The sequence below is a fragment of the Natator depressus genome, chromosome 1 (genome assembly GCF_965152275.1).
Source record: "Natator depressus isolate rNatDep1 chromosome 1, rNatDep2.hap1, whole genome shotgun sequence".
Lineage (NCBI taxonomy): Eukaryota > Metazoa > Chordata > Testudines > Cheloniidae > Natator > Natator depressus.
Genome location: NC_134234.1, coordinates 57,131,300 through 57,143,611, shown reverse-complemented (window position 1 = coordinate 57,143,611; position 12,312 = coordinate 57,131,300). Strand labels below are relative to the sequence as shown.

At 42.4% G+C, this 12,312-nt stretch overlaps 1 protein-coding gene across 1 annotated transcript in view; it reads left to right on the top strand.

The window, feature by feature from the left end:
* Window positions 1-12,312, top strand: part of SETDB2 (SET domain bifurcated histone lysine methyltransferase 2) — a 97,961-nt gene that overhangs the window by 40,619 nt on the left and 45,030 nt on the right. The window lies entirely within an intron of this gene.

The following is a 12,312-nucleotide window of genomic DNA, read 5'->3' as shown; positions in this document are numbered from 1 at the left end:
CTTGCCTTGTGGCTTCCAGTGCTATACCTGTTCGGTGGAAGTATGGGCCTTGTCTTCAGAACTGTCCATTGGCAATCATTTATAAGCATTCTATTCACTGCACAAAAAATAATTGTTCCTTTTAGTATATTTTCCTAGTGGGTTGGCTCAGAGAGAGAGCATGAGGAACTTGCCATTACCCTAGGTCTTGCAGTCCTTAGACAGAATCATTGCAGAGAGCTAATGTGGTTCCATTAAAACCTATCCTCCAGGAATTCTTGCAGGCCACGAAGGCTATGGTTACACAGCAAAGAAAAATTCACGGAAGGCCCGTGCCAGCCGACTGGGGTTGGGGCTGTGCGGCTATTTCATTGCTGTGTATACTAACGGGCGTGGAGTGAGAGGGTCCCAGAGCTCGGGTTCCCACCCGAGCCCGGAAATCTACACAGCAATGAACAGCCCTGCAAGCCCGAGTCGGCTGGCATGGGCCAGCCGCGGATTTTTTTTTTTCTGCCGTGTAGACATGACACTCTCCATATCCAGTGTATGGTATTCCAGGGTTTGATTGATGGTACGCTGTAGTTAGTGAGACTAGACTACTTCTACTGCCATTCAGACACTTATGGATTTTTAGCTGAATTTATGTAGACATCAGAGAGAGTTGTGTTTGACCTCTGCAACCCAGATCCCAGGACCTGATAAAAGTCTGAGCACATCCTAGGTTTTTCTAATAGAACATTCACAAGGGGGTTGCACACTCTGTTGCTTCTGAGGCAGAGCACATTGCACACAGCAGGGGCTCCTGGTTGCATTCCTTCATTTCCTACCTGCACCCCTCACAGCTCTCTCTGTGCCACCCTCCCTTCACCCCACTATTTCAGGAACCCTCTGCAAGTAGTTGGTGGCAAATTGCAAACACAGTACAGAGATAGATTCAGTTAATAAACATATTAACTGACAGTGTTTTTGTTTCCTAGGCATGTGAAAGCTGGAACCGAACTCACATGGGATTATGGTTATGAAGCTGGAAGCATGCCAGAGACAGAGATCTCCTGTCAGTGTGGGGTTCAGAAGTGCAGGAAAAAAATATTATAGAAAAATGTTTACAACTACCCCCACATCCATGTAAATTTGAAATTCACTTGAAAGAAAGGACTATACTTTGTGCAGCAGAATTACAATTCTCCAGTGGACTCATACAAGCCTGTGCGCTAGACTAATTTAATCCCTTCCAAGTAAGGGGCCTGTGCTGATGAGATGTGTGAATCTGATTATTTTTAAATGTGCCACTGCTTGCTTTTTCGTCTGTAGCAGAAGAAATGTGTTTGTCATAAGCAAAAGCATAAAACTGTACCTAGGCTATTTCTTTGCTTTGGGCTTGTTTTTTCTCATTCAAAAATGGAAGTGAGTGGCACTGTAGCTAATAAGACGTAAAGCAATGTTTATACAGCAGCCTCAGTCCTTTGGGTTTTTTTTATTTTTAATTGATTGGAACTTGACCCCTGGAGAAAATATGGAAAGATCTGCTGTGTTTGACTGCTTGTAGCATCTTCTACAGCTTATTTCGTACAAGCTGTAGTCTATTATGAGTCATAAGTATGAAACAAGCCAGGCCTATGCACCTTCCCTTAGGCATCAGGGAATTTTGTGAGGGAATAACTTATGGTCTGAGTACTTTAGCTCTGAGTCAGCTCTCAGCACCACATGCCTTTGAGCCAGAACTGCTTGTTGCTGTAGAGCACAACAATATATGTAATAATTTTCAACTAATGACTTGCAGGAAGCTTTAGAGTAGCAGCCGTGTTAGTCTGTATCCGCAAAAAGAACAGGAATACTTGTGGCATCTTAGAGACTAACAAATTTATTAGAGCGTAAGCTTTCGTGGGCTACAGCCCACTTCATCGGATGCATAGAATGGAACATATAGTTAGAAGATAGATATACACATACAGATAAGTTGGAAGTTGCCATACGAACTGTGAGAGGCTAATTATTTAAGATGAGCTATTATCAGCAGGAGAGAAAAGCTTTTGTAGTGATAATCAAGATGGCCCATTTAGACAGTTCACAAAAAGGTGTGAGGATACTTAACATGGGGAAATAGATTCAATATGTGTAATGACCCAGCCACTCCCAGTCTCTATTCAAACCCAAGTTAATTGTGTCTAGTTTGCATATTAATTCAGGCTCAGCAGTTTCTCGTTGGAGTCTGGTTTTGAAGCTTTGTGTTGCAAAACTGCCACCTTTAAGTCTGTTACTGAGTGGCCAGAGAGGTTGAAGCGTTCTCCTACCGGTTTTTGAATGTTATGATTCCTGTTGTCAGATTTGTGTCCATTTATTCTTTTGCCTTGAGACTGTCCGGTTTGGCCAATGTACATGGCAGAGGGGCATTGCTGGCACGTGATGGCATATATCACGTTGGTAGATGTGCAGGTGAACGAGCACCTGATGGCGTGGCTAATGTGACTAGGTCCTATGATGGTGTCACTTGAATAAATATGTGGACAGAGTTGGCATCGGGCTTTGTGCAAGGATAGGTTCCTGGGTTAGAGTTTTTTGTTGTGTGGTGTGTGGTTGCTGGAGAGTATTTGCTTCAGGTGTGGGGCTGTCTGTAAGCGAGGACTGGTCTGTCTCCCAAGATCTGTGAGAGTGAGGGATCATTTTTCAGGATAGGTTGTAAATCTTTGATGCGCTGGAGAGGTTTTAGTTGGGGGCTGAAGGTGACCGCTAGTGCCATTCCGTTATTTTCTGTATCCTCACACTTTCTTGGCAACTGTCTAAATGGGCCATCTTGATTATGACTACAAAAGTTTTTTTCTCCTGCTGATAATAGCTCATCTTAATTAATTAGCCTCTCACAGTTTGTGTGGCAACTTCCAACTTATCTGTGTGTGTGTGTGTGTGTGTGTGTCTTCTTACTATATGTTCCATTCTATGCATCTGATGAAGTGGGCTGTAGTCCACGAAAGCTTATGCTCAAATAAATTTGTTAGTCTCTAAGGTGCCACAAGTACTCCTGTTCTTTTTGCAGGAAACTGTTCCTGGTCCAGGGGAAGTTCAGGGTTTTCAGTGTTGTGTGAATTCTTGCCACAGTTTGCTCTTAAACTCTGCACAAAAAATGTCATAAGAATCTGGTGATTTAAAAACGGGTCATTTGTGGGACCTGCTCTATCTCGGTAGTCCCTTGACTGAATGACCCCAAATTTGCATCACACACTGTTCCCCAGCTCCTGATACTACACATACTTCTTCAAGGTAGCCTGTCTATGCCATCTGGATTTTACAGCAAATTGAAAATGCAGCTGTAAACAGAAACTCCATTGCAAGTTAACTTATTGTGTGTGGCTAGGTACCATTCCATAACCCTACGGTGACCAACCGGGGCATTGGCTGTGCTCCTCAAGAAGGGGAGAGAGGTTCTGTTGGAAACCATTGTCCCTAAATTTGAAATAGAATGTTTTTCAAAAGTTATAGTTACAGCAGTGAGACACTTTACTATAGTACGTAAAGTAAAACTCAGTGGGGTATCAAGACCTGCATAGTTTCTGAAGATGAGAAAAAAATAAATCCCCTAATTACAGCTATCCTATGAGGAAAAGTCTAACAGAAAATCCTGTAATGAAAAAGGCATCTTCAAAGATAACCTTCCTAAGAGGGATATTTGCCTATAGACTTGTAAAAAAGCTTCTTTCACGTTGAAAGGGACAACTTTACACCAGTCGCATGATGTTGCTAATACTAACCTGAAGTGGACTGTATTTAGGTAAAGACCGCTGCGACTAATAAAGCAGCTAGAGCATCACGAGGCAGTTACAAGTGGAGAATAAAGATTCTCCTGTTTCTGCTAGCCAGTCCACTATACAAAAAAAAAAGCTACGAGGAGTAAAAAAACCCACGTCTTAAGATACAGCTGAAGATGTGGGGTTTTTTACCCACGAAAGCTTATGCCCAAATAACTCTGTTAGTGTTTAAGGTGCCACCGGACTCCTCGTTTTTGTGGATACAGACTAACACAGCTACCCTCTGATAAAAAAAAAAAAGTGCTGTTTGATTTCCTGCCTGTGGTGTGAAGAATGCAGAAGGCTGGCACAAGGGTAGACTATGAGACTCAGATTAATGAATGTGGAGAGAAGTCATTTAAATTAAAATGGTTGAGAATGGGTATATTTGGACAGTATGCATCATGGACAGTTTTTTAGTGAGTGCTTGTGATATTCACCAAGCTATACAGGAAGGAGGATGAGCTTGTTGTCCTCTCCCTCAATCCATTGAGGGGGCTTCAGTTACATAAGGTTTCAGAGTAGCAGCCCTGTTAGTCTGTATCCACAAAAAGAAAAGGAGGACTTGTGGCACCTTAGAGACTAACAAATTTATTTGAGCATAAGCTTTCGTGAGCTACAGCTCACTTCATCGGATGCAGTGATGAATTACATAAGGCTGCATATGTTAGACTAAACTATGGTCTACTTAACTCCAGCATGCCAAACAACTTTCAGCTGTGTGTCTTGTGTACATAGATAGGAGAACACAAATCACTGATTAGTCTCTTTGCCACGACTGAAAAGTTCAGGATAAGGACCTGGAAATACAAATAACATTCTTGTAGGAGAAATGCTAGCTTTCTGTTTATTTTTGCTGGGGCAAAAAGGAAGTGTTTATTAATTACTTGTTCACAAGTTAATTTTTACAAAATAGACTTAGGGGCAAATTCTGCCCTCCTGTGATAAAACCTGATGGATATTGACTAAGCCAAAGCTACTTCAGTGGTTCACCTTGTAGAATTTCTGCCAAATATTCCCTCAGGAGTGAGGATTGGGGTGTGGGGGCATTTACTATATGGAGCTCTCATGGCAATGGTAGTGTAGCCATGCCACGGAATAGGCCTTTCTAAATGGGTTTCAGGTGTGGGTAGGCAGATGGAGCCTGGCTCTGTAGGGGGTTTTGGGAAGGAATCTCTTTCTCTGGCTGGAGAGCTAACTGGATTGTCAGCTCCAAAAGTTAAAAAATCAGAGGATTAGCCCCAAAATAATAAGATTTTCTTTTAAAATGTTCTTTGATTTTTGAGTTTCCCATGCCAACCACCAACGTGCAGGTGAGAATTGTTGCCAACGTTCCAGGTTTATAGTGAGTAAGGTGATTTTGGCCCCAGCTAAAGGAGCTCTCACACCAGGGAGCCCAACCCAGATCTGGGCCCCATTGTGCTAGGCACTGTACAAATGCATAGTAAGAGATGGTCCCTGCTCTGAAAGGTTTTACAGTCTAGTGCAAAGCATAGTGGTCAGTTTGACTTGGGATCTAGAATTGGGACTAACCAAACTCATATAGAAGCTACCAAACATTCATTAGATGGAAATAACTTTTTAATCCCTCCTGAAACTGGGCAGAAGTGAAGCCAGTTCTCAAAATTGCATCCTCCATACAGTGTGACCTCTTGCACTGTGCATGAAAGGTCATGCTGACTGGGCTGTTCTCATGCTGATGGGAGCATTCCAGTAGTACTGGAAATGAAAAGTGTCTGGGACACTTAAATGCCAAGTGGTCTTTGGGGGGGGTTGGGAACCCCTGCTATAACTCATTAGCAATGCCCTGAGGCATCAAATCCCCATTGATACTCAAATTACAACTAGATTTCTGGAAAGATAAGTTTATTACATCAAGTTCTGACCTTTTAGGAGCTTATATAAGGATCTGGAAACAAGATTGCCCACACCTTGCTCTCAATTTCAAATACAATCTAAGGGCTTGCCTACATGGAGAAATTGACCAGCAGTTATTCCAGAATAACGAATCTACAACAGCTCCCCATGAGGACCCTCTATTCCAGAATAAAAGTGATTTTATTCCAAAATAATTAGGCTCATCTACGCAGGAAAGTATTTTCAGGATAAGCTGCTCTATGTCTACACACACAAGTGCTTTTTTCAAAGTATCTGGTATCTCTAAATTAATCTATTTTAGAAACAGATTAGATATATATTGGAATGATGCAGCCTCATTCCGAATTAACTGTTCTGCTTCTAGCAATCATCCCACTGCCATCCCACACTGCACACCTGGGTTGGCCTGTCTGTTTACCTTTGTGGCAGAGACTGTTCCAGGGTCATCTTGACCAGCTCTCACCTCCCTGTTTAAATACTGGCACACAGCCTGGTGTGGCTCTTTGTGATTCCAGCTCATAATCAGTTCACACACTCAGAGTCAGATACTATAGTAGTCAGGCCCTGTGCTTCCACCAGGACCTATAGGGAAGTACTGGACTTTGCTGGCCTCTGGGGATGGGAACATGTCCGGTCCCATTTTCCAGCAGTCATCGGAATGCCAAGACATCTGAGCAGCTAGCAAAGCAAAGGGAGAGATGGCACTCCTTGGACACACCCCATTGCCACAACAAAGCAAAAGAGCTCTGGTAGGATTATAAACATGCCAGACACATCAACAAGGCACTAGCAACAGTCGCACTAGCTGTGCCTTCTATGAGGCACTAGATTGCATTTTTGTCAAGGAGATCCCCCACACACCAAACCCTGGCATATGTTGGACAGCACCAAAGACCCACCAGCCAACCATAGTCCCTGAATGGGACCCCAAGCAAAAATAAATTGCCCTGGACAGCCAGGATTTCTTCAGCACGCAAAATCCCAGGCCAGGGCCAGGGCCAGGGCCAGAGCCAGAGATGGCCCCCATATCCCAAGCCGAGACCCAGCCTGACAGTGCTTGGAAGAGAACCTCTTCCAGTAAGTAATATGTGCTATTCTATAATACAACCATATAGGGGGATTTAAACAACAGCTTTGATCTGATCACTGCCATGTTATGCAGATAAGGTGTGTGACAGGTATTATCTTTTAGTGACCCAGCTTCCATTGGTGAGAGAGAGAAACTTTTGAGCTATACAGAGCTCTTCAGCTGTGGGGAATGTTACACAGATGAAAGTTAGGAGTCCCCCTCTGCCTACTCAGCTTTTATTGTATCCCGTTCCCATCCCCCCAGTGTGCTCAAAACAGTGCCTGGGCTGGAGTATTCAAGTTCTAATCCATTAATTTCTCTGAAATACTGAATCCCACAATCATTGACCAAATGAGCCAGCCCCCTCCCACACCTCTCCCTTCCTATGCTGCTTAATGCCCTTCCCCCACTGCATGGCAGGTATGTTTACTGTAGCAACAGTTAGAGAAGGAGCACTTTAGCAGACAGTTTATCAATGCTCTGTGCTTTTACCTACGTTTACATTTTAGGAGGTAAATTGCTCAAATTAGGCTAGAGACAGTTCAAAGTGCACAGAGATTATAAGGCATTCACAGCTATTTTTAATCACAGCCTCAGCAATAGTTAACCATTTGGGTTCAGAACAGTTATTCCAAAAGTCTGTTTATTTTGCCGTGAACGTTGTGCTGATCTGCTAGTGTTATTAGAGAGAACTTAAGGTAGAAATAGTGCTCTATATTGAAAGGCACACTGCCAGACAATGCAGCTTTCTTGGGGCTGCCCTTCCACTCCTGCACCATCTGGTCTGGGTGGGGGAACCATGCCGGTAAATAACGGCACAGCATAACTTCCTGGTTTGCCCCTTACCATTGTGAACAAGATCCTTCTCTGCCTTTTACGGATATACCTCAGGATAACATCCTCCACTGTAAGGACAGCCTGCAGAGATGCAAATGCAATTACTAGTGTGGCCCCTCCTGCTGCTTCTTACCCACCATCAATCCAGCACCTGTACAGGGGTTCCAAACAAAGGAGAACTAAATTGGAAAAGTCTTACCATCTCGAAGCTCGCTGGGAAAAGGCTAAGGGAACGGCATCATGAAATAAAGGAAAAAGCAACATTTTATCATTGTTGGCACAGATAAACTAGAACGACTTGTGCTCTTTCTCTGCTCTCCTAGCATTCAATACACTACACAAACAGGAATGTTATCGTTGTCGGAATGTTTGGAAAATCTCTGGGGGCGCAGAAAGGGGATAAAGGAGGACAAGTTTAGTGCTCAAAAACTGCATGCCAGCAGAGGGAAAAGACTGAAGAGTGAAAGGGAAGATCTCCTTCAGCATGATACATAGGAGAGAGAAGCAGACAAGGAAAAGGCTAAAGCACATCCACAAAGGAAAGGACATGCAGGCATAGCTACTGGAAATGATACAGACAACTCTGCTGGAGAACACTGTGGCCAACATTCCAACCTACTTAGCCACATCCTGCAGCCCTTTGAGAACACTGCACACTGGGAGCACCCCTCCACTTCCTCAACTACTACACACAAGCCCTTCCTTCATCATACTACATGACATTAAGAACAGTCACAACCCCCCACCTACACGTTTGTGACCCTATCAGCAAAAACATGGTTGCACTCAGTACTTCAGGTATGTTTGCCACAGTTCCACTGGTTTTAAGTAAAGTATGTTCAATGAAGGTTTTTTTTATTATTTACAACTCAGTTTATTATTTATTCGTAACTTGGCTGAAAAATTGCATAAAAGCATTGCACAAAGCATAACTGAAGAAAGCACTCAAGGAGGACAGGTGAGTTCCCAGAGGACTGGAGAAGGGCAAACGTGGTACCTATATTTAAACAGGGGAACAAAGAGGACCCAGGGAATTATAGACCAGTCACAACCTACTTTCCATACCTGGAACAAATTATTAAATAATCAATTTGTATGTACCTAGAGGATAATGGGCTGATAAATAGCCAACGTGGATTTTTCAAGAACAAATCATGCGAAACTAATTTAATTTCCTTCTTTTGACAGAGTTACTGGCCTAGTGGATAGAGGGAAAGCAGATATGATGTATCTAGATTTTAGTAAAGCTTTTGACCAACTCCCACATGACATTCTTGTAAACAAACTGGTGAAATATGGTCTAAATGAAATTAAGAACATACATAAGAACATAAGAATGGCCATACTGGGTCAGACCAAAGGTCCATCCAGCCCAGTATCCTGTCTACCGACAGTGGCCAATGCCAGGTGCCCCAGAGGGAGTGAACCTAACAGGTAATGATCAAGTGATCTCTCTCCTGTCATCCATCTCCATCCTCCGACAAACAGAGGCTAGGGACGCCATTCCTTATCCATCCTGGCTAATAGCCATTAATGGACTTAACCTCCATGAATTTATCCAGTTCTCTTTTAAACCCTGTTATAGTCCTAGCCTTCACAACCTCCTCAGGCAAGGAGTTCCACAGGTTGACTGTGTGTTATGTGAAGAAGAACTTCCTTTTATTTGTTTTAAACCAGCTACCCATTAATTTCATTTGGTGGTCCCTAGTTCTTATATTATGGGAACAAGTAAATAACTTTTCCTTATTCACTTTCTCCACACCACTCATGATTTTATATACCTCTATCATATCCCCCCTTAGTCTCCTCTTTTCCAAGCTGAAAAGTCCTAGCCTCTTTAATCTCTCCAAACCCCTAATCATTTTAGTTGCCCTTTTCTGAACTTTTTCTAATACCTGTGTATTTTTTTTTTTGAGATGAGGGGACCACATCTGTACACAGTATTCAAGATGTGGGCGTACCATGGATATATATAAGGGCAATAAAATATTCTCCATCTTATTCTCTATCCCTTTTTTAATGATTTCTAACATCCCGTTTGCTTTTTTGACTGCTGCTGCACACGGTGTGGACGTCTTCAGAGAACTATCCATAATGACTCCAAGATCTTTCTCCTGATTAGTTGTAGCTAAATTAGCCCACATCACATTGTATGTATAGTTGGGATTATTTTTTTCCGATATGCATTACTTTACATTTTCCACATTAAATTTCATTTGCCATTTTGTTGCCCAATCACTTAGTTTTGTGAGATCTTTTTGAAGTTCTTCACAGTCTGCTTTGGTCTTAACTATCTTGAGCAGTTTAGTATCATCTGCAATCTTTGCCACCTCACTGTTTACCCCTTTCTCTAGATCATTTATGAATAAGTTCAATAGGATTGGTCCTAGAACTGACACTTGGGGAACACTACTAGTTACCCCTCTCCATTCTGAAAATTTACCATTTATTCCTACCCTTTGTTCCCTGTCATTTAACCAGTCCTCAATCCATGAAAGGATCTTCCCTCTTATCCCATGAACACTTAATTTACATAAAAGCCTTTGGTGAGGGACCTTGTCAAAGGCTTTTTGAAAATCTAAGTACACTATGTCCACCGGATCCCCCTATCCACATGTTTGTTGACCCCTTTAAAGAACTCTACTGGATTAGTAAAACATGATTTCCCTTTACAGAAACCATGTTTACTTTTGCCCAACAATTTATGTTCTTCTATGTGTCTGACGATTTTATTCTTTACTATTGTTTTAACTAATTTGCCTGGTACTGATGTAAAGCCTTACATAAATTACTATAAAGTGGGTACAAAACTGGTTGAAAAATCACACTCAAGGAGTATATATAAATAGTTCACTATCAAATTGTGAGGATGTACCTAGAGGGGTCACATAGGGATCAGTCCTGGGTCCAGTACTATTCAATATTTTAAATTAATGACTTGGATAAGCATGTATACTTATAACATTTGCAGGTGAAACCAACTGGGAGGGGTTGCAAGCATGTTGGAGGACAGGGTTAGAATTCAAAAGGACCTTGATCAATTGGAGAACTGGTCTGAAATCAACATGGTGAAATTCAATAGAGACAAGTGCAAAGTGCTACACTTAAGAAAGAAAAATCAAATGCACAAATACAAGATGGGAATAACTGGCTAGGTGCTGAGGGACCTGGGGGTTATAGTGGATCACAACTTGAATATATATGAACCAACTATGTGATGCAGTTGCAAAAAAGGCTAAGATCTTTCTGGGTGGTACCATAACAGGAGTGTTATATGAAAGACATGGGACATAATTATTCTACTCTATTCAGCACTGGTCAGTCTCAACTGGAGTACTGTGTCCAGTTTTGCCACCACACTTTAAGAAAGGTGTGGACAAATTGGAGAGAATCCAGAGGCGAGCAACAAAAAACTATGAAAGGTTTAGAAAATCTGACCAGTGAGGAAAGTTTAAAAAACTGGGCATGTTTAGTTTTGAGAAAAGACTGAGGGCTGACCAGATAGTCTTCAAATATGTTAAGGGCTACTATAAAGAGAACAGCAACCAATTTTCTCCATGTCCACTGAAGATAGGACAAGAAGTAATTGGTTTAATCTGCAGCAAGGGAGATTTAGGTTCCATATTAGGAAAAGCTTTCTACCTAAAAAGATAGTTAAGCTCTGGAATAGGTTACCAGGGGAGGCTGTGGAATCTTCATTATTGGAGGCTTTTAAGAACAGGTTATGTGAACACCTGTCGGAGATGGTCTAGGTCTACATGTTCCTGCCTCAGCGCAGGGGGATGGACTACATGACTTCTCAAGGTCTCTTTCAGCCCTACATTTCTATGATTCTATAATAAAAGCCTTACATAAAAGTGTATATATTTTCATCACTAAATCCTAGCCTCAAAGCAGGAGCACAATGTATCTCTGACCCTATATCCCTGACCAGATGCAGCATTTAGCAGAGACTTTGCTGGCTGTTCATAATGTCCATAAAGCCTCTCCAGGTCCACACATCAGTGACGCTCCCTCCATTGCTCTCACAGATGTTGTACAAAACACAGCAAGCAGCTATCACACGAGGCAGATATTGTTCAGCAGCTCCCAGCCTCATCATGAGGCAGCTCCACTTTCCCTTCAGGCTTCCAAATGCACTTTCCACTGACATCCTGCAGCTACTTACAGTATATGTAAATAGCTCCTTTCTCCTACCCAAGTGTCCAAGAAAAGCCTTCATAAGCCAGGGAAGCACTGGTAAGCTGGGTCCCCCCTGAAGGACGATAGGAATCCCAAGACCATTAGGTTCATAGCGGTCTTATGGGAGCAAAATTTCCACTTCTCAGTGCAGAAAATAAGCCTGAGTTTCTAAAGATCCCAGAAACATGGACCTTTCCAGACCACTCCACATTAATATTGCTGAAACTTTTAGCAACCAGACTTTGTAGCACCATGGACAAATACATCTTTTTGTTGATGAACTCCGAGGCCTGTCGTAGGGGCAAAGAATAGGCACTTGGATCTCATCATTGGCCTCAATACAATTCAGGAACCCCAGCCATGCAAATCCATCAATATCCTTCTGTGCATTGCCAAGCTTTATGACTGGGGGTAGCAGAACACACCTCCATGACAATATCCTCTATAGCTGACCTGCCAACACCAAACTGGTTAGCTACTGACCAGTAGTAATCAGGAATGGTGAGCTTCTAGACAGCAATGATCATGCGCTTCTCCATACTGATGGGGAGCTTTCATATTGGTGTACAGCTCCAGCATGAGTGCCAC